Source organism: Rhinopithecus roxellana, chromosome 20, assembly GCF_007565055.1.
Source record: "Rhinopithecus roxellana isolate Shanxi Qingling chromosome 20, ASM756505v1, whole genome shotgun sequence".
In the NCBI taxonomy this organism is placed as follows: Eukaryota; Metazoa; Chordata; class Mammalia; order Primates; family Cercopithecidae; genus Rhinopithecus; species Rhinopithecus roxellana.
This window is the reverse complement of record NC_044568.1, coordinates 28,877,204-28,885,446: the sequence shown is the minus strand read 5'-3', so window position 1 is coordinate 28,885,446 and position 8,243 is coordinate 28,877,204. Positions and strand designations below refer to the sequence as shown.

The following is an 8,243-nucleotide window of genomic DNA, read 5'->3' as shown; positions in this document are numbered from 1 at the left end:
TAAATATCTAAGAGTGAGAATTACAGGGCTATATGGTACTAGGATGTTTAACCTTATTAGATACTGATAATCTGTTTTCTAAAATGACTGTACCATTTTGCATTTCTACCAGAAATACATGAGAGTTCTAGTTACTTCTCATCTTTTCTAGCATTTTGTTCTGTCAGGTTTTTAAGAATAATTTACTCTTTTTTTTCATTTCGTTCTTTTGGCTATATTATCCTAAATGCATCTTGTAACATTTTCATCAATAAACTGCCATTTTGTTGTTGTTGTTGAATTTATTTTTAATTTCAATAGGTTTTTGGGAAACAGGTGGCATTTGGTTACATGAAAAGGTTTTTTTTTGGTGGGGGGAACAGAACAATAAATACCTTTATTACATGGGTGAAGACAAAACGAGGATTTATTTGCCTTTCTGGGACTTGATTTTCCTAAGATAGAACTCCAATTCTTTGCCCTTTAGCACATAGCCATCTGCTCGGCCACACTGTCCCGGCCTGGAAGCAATGCAGGCAAGAAGCTTGCCCTGCTGGAACTGCTCCTCCAGGAGACTGCTGATTTTGGCATTCTTTTTCCTTTCATCATATTTCTTCTGAATTTTTTTACATCGCTTTTTGTTTAAAATCTCTTCTTCCTCAGGAGTCAGCTTGGCTCCCTTCTTGCGGCCCAGGGGCAGCACGTGGTGGGACTGGTACCACTGTTGGTACCATGTGCTGTCGATGAGCAGGATGCAATTCTTCACCAGAGTCTTGGTACGGACCAGCTCATTATTAGATGCATTGTAGACAAGATGGATGATCCTTGTTTTACGAGTACAACACTCTGAGCCCCTGGAGAAATTCCCTACGTCCAGCCTCAGGGCACGGTATTTCTTGTTACCTCACCGCACACGGACTGTGTGGATGCAGTGGGGGCCAATCTTGGTGTTGGCAGCCGGGCGCCCCAACTCATACTTCCATTTCTTGTGGTAGGGCTTTCTCTTGCCTCCAGTTTTGCAGCACTTATGCCAGTTGTCCGGAGAAATGCCCATCACTCGGCGCTGGCTGGAAAGAATGAATACGTTTTTTTTTGAGACTGAGTCTTTCTCTGTCGCCCAGGCTGGAGTACAATGGCACGATCTCGGCTCACTGCAAGCTCATCCTCCCGGGTTCACGCAATTCTTGTGCCTCAGACTCTCGAGTAGCTGGGACTTACTACAGGCGCCCGCAAACCACGCCCGGCTAATTTTTTGTATTTTTAGTAGAGACGGGGTTTCACTGTGTTAGCCAGGACAGTCTCGATCTTCTGATCTCATGATCCACCTGCCTTGGCCTCCCAAAGTGCTGGGATTACAGGCCTAAGCCACCACGCCCGCACATGAATAAGTTCTTTAGTGGTGATTTCTGAGATTTTGGTGCACCCATAACCCAAGCATTGTACACTATATCCAATGTGCCGTCTTCTATGCCTCATCCTTTTTCCCGAGTCCCCAAAGTCCATTGCATCATTTACTTTTTTAGAGCAGCTTTAGGGTGACAGAAAAATTGAGAGGAAGGCATAAAGATATCCCATTCTTCCTCAACACATGCACAGCTCCTCCATTATCAACATCTCCCACCAAAGGGGTACATTTGTTACACCTGATCAACCTACACAGATACACCATCGTACAAAGTTAATACTTTACATCGAGGTTCACTCTTGGTGTTGTACATTCTATGGGTTTGAATAAATTTAAAGTGATGTGAATTTACCTTTACAGTATCATACAGAGTATGGTAGATAGTATGATATGATCCTAAAGATCCTTTGGACTCCACCTATTCATTTCTCTATCCCTCCAATCCCTTATCTTAGTCTGTTTTGTGTTGCTATAACAGAATACCTGAAATTGGGTAATTTATTTAAAAAAAAAAAGGTTTACTTGGCTGGTGATTCTTGAGACTGGGAAGTCTAAGAAGCATAGCACTAAAATCTGCTCAGTGTCTGGTGAAGGCCTCATGCTACATCATAACATGGCAGAGAAACAGAATAAGTGGATATGCCACAAGGGACCAACCATGAGAGGCAACTTCACTTTAATAACAGCCTGCTTCTGTGGGAACCAATGAAAGCTAATCCAGTCTTGCAAGAAAAAGAACTCACTACAAGAATAGCACCAACCTACTCACAATGGTGGAACCCCCGTGACCTAAGTGCTTCTCATTGGACCCCATCTCTTAAAGATTCTTTAAGAGAACCTCTTAACATTGCCACACTGGGAATCAAAGTTCCAACATGAGTTTTGGTGGGGACACAAACAATGGTGCCCTGAACACCACTGATCTTTGTACTGTCTCCATAGTTCTGCATTTTCTAGAATGCCATATCATTAAAATAATATGGTATGCAACCTTTTCAGATTGGCTTCTTTCACTTAGTAATATGCATTTAAGATTCCTCCATTTTTTTTATGGCTTGATAGCTTATTTCTTCTTAGTGCTGAATAATATTTCATTGTCTGAAGGTATCAGTTTACCCATTTACCTACTGAAGGACATCTTGGTTGTTTCCAAGTTTTGGTAATTATTAATAAAGTGCTATAAACATTCTTGTGCAAGTTATTGTGTGGATATTTTCAACTCTTTTGGATAAATAGCAAGCAGTCTGACTGCTGGATTATATGGCAAGAATAAGTTTAGTTTTGTAGGTGTTTTAGTTCATTTGGGCTTCTGTCACAAAATACTTTAGACTGGGTAGCTTCAAAATAAGAGAAACTCATTTCTCACAGTTCTGGAATCTGTGAAGTCCAAGATCAAGGTGCACACAGATTCAGTATCTGGTGAAGACCCACAGCAGAATTGTGTATTCTTGCTGTATCCTCACATGGTGAAATGGATGAAGGGTTTCTGTTGGGTCTGTTTATAAAGATACTAATCCAATTAATGAGTGTTCCACCTTCATGAACTAAGGCCCATTTCCCAGTGCCATTACCTTGGGGGTTAGGATTTTAACATTTGAATTTTCAGGAGGACACAATCAGATTATAGCAGTAGAAAACTGCCAAACCGTCTTCCAAAGAGGCTGCATGGTTTTGCATCCCCACCAGCAATAAATGAGAATTCGTGTTGCTCCACATCCTCATCAGCATTTGGTGTACAACTCTTGACCCCTTACAGCTGCTAATCTGTCCTTCATTTCTCTCCTTTCTTATGTCAATGGAATATTATTATATGGAATATAATGGAATAATAAGTGCAATAACACAGTATGTAACCTTTTGGGATTGACTTTTTTTCACTCAGCATAATTCTCTTAAGATTCATCTGAAAAATAAGAAATGAGACATTATAGATACAGCAAAAGCATGCTTCTCTTTCTTGTGCCTCCGTTCATCCCCAAAAGGGAGTTAGGCTACATTAATAGGTATGCAGTGGTATCTCATTGTTGTTTACTTTTCAATTCTATGATGACACTGATGTGAAGCATGCTTTTATAGGCTTATTTGCCATCTCTATATCTTCTTTGGTAAGCTGTCTTTTAGGGTCTTTGGCCATTTTAAAAATCAGTATGTGTGTTTTTTTATTGTTGAGTTTTAAGAGTTATTGATATAATTTGGAGAATAGTCTTTTCTAAATATGCCTTTTGCAAATATTTTCTCCTAGTCTGTGGCTTGTCTTTTTATTCTCTTGACAGTGTCTTTGAAAGAGCAGAAGTTTTTATTTTAATGAAGTTCGGCTTATAAATTCTTTATTTCATAAATCATGGTGCCATTATCATATGTAAAATATTATCACCAAATTCAAGGTCATCTGGATTTTATCCTATGTTATGCTTAGGAGTTTTATAGTTTTGTGTTATAGACTGTGATCAATTTTGAGTTAATTTATGTAAAGAGTGTACAATCTGTTTCTAAGTTCATTTTTTGCATGTGTATGTTTAGTTTTTCTGGCACTATTTGTTGAAAAGACTTACTTTTCTCCACTGCATAGCCTTTGCTCCTTTGTCAAAGATCAGTTTACTATATTTATGTGAGTCTATTTCTGGGCTCTGTCTTCTGTTCCATTGATCTATTTGTCTGTTCTTTTGCCAATACTACATGGTCTTGATTAATGTAGTTTTATAGTGAGTCTCAAAGTCAGGTAGTGTCAGTCCTCCAACTTTGTTCTCGTCCTTCAATATTGCGTTAGGTATTCTGACTCTTTTGCTCTTCATATAAACTTTAAAACCAATTTGCAGATGTGTAAATAACTAGCAGGGGTTTGATTGAGATTGCATTAAATATATAAACCAGGGTGAATAGGACTGACATCTTGACAATATTGAGTCATCCAATCCATGAGCATGGTCTATCTATCCATATATTTAGTTCTTTTTAAATTTCTTGTATCAGAATTTTGTGATTTTCCTCATATAGACTTTGCATATATTTTGTTCAATTTATAACATAATATTCTCAGGTATAAATATTACACCTAAGTATTTCCTAGGTTTATACCTTAAGTATATTTATACCAAATAATACTATGGTACTCTTAGGTATAAGAATATTTGTACCTGGTGGGGGCAGAGCAAGATGGCCGAATAGGAACAGCTCCAGTCTCCAGCTCCCAGCGCGAGCAACACAGAAGACAGGTGATTTCTGCATTTTCAACTGAGGTACTGGGTTCATCTCACTAGGGAGTGCCGGACAATCGGTGCTAGTCAGCTGCTGCAGCCCAACCAGCCAGAGCTGAAGCGGGGCAAGGCATGGCCTCACCTGGGTAGGGCAAAGGGGTAGGGAATCCCTTTTCCTAGCCAGGGGAACTGAGACACACAACACCTGGAAAATCGGGTAACTCCCACCCCAATACTGCGCGGTACCAAGGGTCTTAGCAAATGGGCACACCAGGAGATTATATCCCACACCCAGCCAGGAGGGTCCCACACCCACCCACGGAGCCTCCCTCATTGCTAGCACAGCAGCCTGTGATCTAACTGCAAGGCAGCAGCAAGGCTGGGGGAGGGGCGCCCGCCATTGCTGAGGCTTAAGTAGGTAAACAAAGCCGATGGGAAGCTTGAACTGGGTGGAGCTCACAGCAGTTCAAGGAGCCCTGCCTGTCTCTGTAGATTCTACCTCTGGGGACAGGGCACAGCTAATCAACAACAGCAACAACAACAAACCAGCAGAAACCTCTGCAGACGCAAACGACTCTGGCTGACAGCTTTGAAGAGAGCAGTGGATCTCCCAACACGGAGGTTGAGATCTGAGAACAGACAGACTGCCTGCTCAAGTGGGTCCCTGACCCCTGAGTAGCCTAACAGGGAGACATCCCCCACTAGGGGCAGACCGACACCTCACACCTCACAGGGTGGAATACACCCCTGAGAGGAAGCTTCCAAAGCAAGAATCAGACAAGTACACTCGCTGTTCAGCAATATTCTATCTTCTGCAGCCTCTGCTGCTGATACCCAGGCAAACAGGGTCTGGAGTGGACCTCAAGCAGTCTCCAACAGACCTACAGCTGAGGGTCCTGACTGTTAGAAGGAAAACTAACAAACAGGAAGGACACCCACACCAAAACCCCATCAGTACGCCACCATCATCAAAGACTAGAGACAGATAAAATCACAAAGATGGGGAAAAAGCAGGACAGAAAAGCTGGAAATTCAAAAAATAAGAGTGCATCTCCCCTCCAAAGGAATGCAGCTCATCGCCAGCAATGGATCAAAGCTGGATGGAGAATGACTTTGATGAGATGAGAGAAGAAGTCTTCAGTCCATCAAACTTCTCAGAGCTAAAGAAGGAATTACGTGCCCAGTGCAAAGAAACTAAAAATCTTGAAAAAAGAGTGGAAGAATTGATACCCAGAATAATTAATGCAGAGAAGGCCATGAATGAACTGACAGAGATGAAAACCATGACACAAGAAATACGTGACAAATGCACAAGCTTCAGTCACCGACTCGATCAACTGGAAGAAAGAGTATCAGCGATTGAGGATCAAATGAATGAAATGAAGTGAGAAGAGAAATCTAAAGAAAAAAGAAGAAAAAGAAATGAACAAAGCCTGCAAGAAGTATGGGATTATGTAAAAAGACCAAATCTACGACTGATTGGAGTGCCTGAAAGTGAGGGGGAAAATGGAACCAAGTTGGAAACACTCTTGAGGATATCATCCAGGAGAACTTCCCCAACCTAGAAGGGCAGGCCAACATTCAAATTCAGGAAATACGGAGAATGCCACAAAGATACTCCTCGAGAAGAGCAACTCCAAGACACATAATTGACAGATTCACCAAAGTTGAAATGAAGGAAAAAATCTTAAGGGCAGCCAGAGAGAAAGGTCGGGTTACCCACAAAGGGAAGCCCATCAGACTAACAGCAGATCTCTTGGCAGAAACCCTACAAGCCAGAAGAGAGTGGGGGCCAATATTCAACGTTCTTAAAGAAAAGAATTTTAAACCCAGAATTTCATATCCAGCCAAACTAAGTTTCATAAGTGAAGGAGAAATAAAATCCTTTACAGATAAGCAAATGCTTAGAGATTTTGTCACCACCAGGCCTGCCCTACAAGAGACCCTGAAGGAAGCACTAAACATGGAAAGGAACAACCGGTACCAGCCATTGAAAAAGCATGCCAAAATGTAAAGATCATCGAGGCTAGGAAGAAACTGCATCAACTAATGAGCAAAATAACCAGATAATATCATAGTGGCAGGATCAAGTTCACACATAACAATATTAACCTTAAATGTAAATGGACTAAATGGTCCAATTAAAAGACACAGACTGGCAAACTGGATAAAGAGTCAGCACCCATCAGTTTGCTGTATTCAGGAGACCCATCTCACATGCAGAGACATACATAGGCTCAAAATAAAGGGATGGAGGAAGATCTACCAAGCAAATGGAGAACAAAAAAAAGCAGGGGTTGCAATCCTAGTCTCTGATAAAACAGACTTTAAACCATCAAAGATCAAAAGAGACAAAGAAGGCCATTACATAATGGTAAAGGGATCAATTCAACAGGAAGAGCTAACTATCCTAAATATATATGCACCCAATACAGGAGCACCCAGATTCATAAAGCAAGTCCTTAGGGACTTAGACTCCCATACAATAATAATGGGAGACTTCAGCACCCCACTGTCAACATTAGACAGAACAACGAGACAGAAAGTTAACAAGGATATCCACGAATTGAACTCATTTCTGCAGCAAGCAGACCTAATAGACATCTACAGAACTCTCCACCCCAAATCAACAGAATATACATTCTTCTCAGCAGCACATCACACTTACTCCAAAATTGACCACATAATTGGAAGTAAAGCACTCCTCAGCAAATGTACAAGAACAGAAATTATAACAAACCATCTCTCAGACCACAGTGCAATCAAACTAGAACTCAGGACTAAGAAACTTAATCAAAACCATTCAACTACACGGAAACTGAATAACCTGCTCCTGAATGACTACTGGCTACATAACGAAATGAAGGCAGAAATAAAGATGTTCTTTGAAACCAATGAGAACAAAGATACAACATATCAGAATCTCTGGGACACATTTAAAGCAATGTGTAGAGGGAAATTTATAGCACTAAATGCCCACAGAGAAAGCTGGAAAGATCTAAAATTGACACTCTAACAAAGAACTAGAGAAGCAAGAGCAAACACATTCAAAAGCTAGCAGAAGGCAAGAAATAACTAAGATCAGAGCAGAACTGAAGGAGATAGAGACACAAAAAGCCCTCCAAAAAATCAATGAATCCAGGAGTTGGTTTTCTGAAAAGATCAACAAAATTGATAGACCACTAGCAAGACCAATAAAGACGAAAAGAGAGAAGAATCAAATAGACACAATAAAAAATGATAAAGGGGATATCACCACTGACCCCACAGAAATACAAACTACCATCAGAGAATACTATAAACACCTCTACGCAAATCAACTAGAAAATCTAGAAGAAATGGATAATTTCCTGGACACTTACACTCTCCCAAGACTAAACAAGGAAGAAGCTCAATCCCTGAATAGACCAATAGCAGGCTCTGAAATTGAGGCAATAATTAATAGCCTACCAACCAAAAAAAGTCCAGGACCAGATGGATTCACAGCTGAATTCTACCAGAGGTACAAGGAGGAGCTGGTACCATTCCTTCTGAAACTATTCCAATCAATAGAAAAAGAGGGAATCCTCCCTAACTCATTTTATGAGGCCAACATCATCTTGATGCCAAAGCCTGGCAGAGAAACAACAAAAAAAGAATTCTAGACCAATATCCCTGATGAACAT

General features: G+C 40.7%; 1 pseudogene; it reads right to left on the bottom strand.

Moving 5' to 3' along the window:
* Window positions 1–406: 406 nt before the first annotated feature.
* LOC104672196 lies at window positions 407–1,033 on the bottom strand (annotated as a pseudogene).
* Between the last annotated feature and the right edge of the window lie 7,210 nt (window positions 1,034–8,243).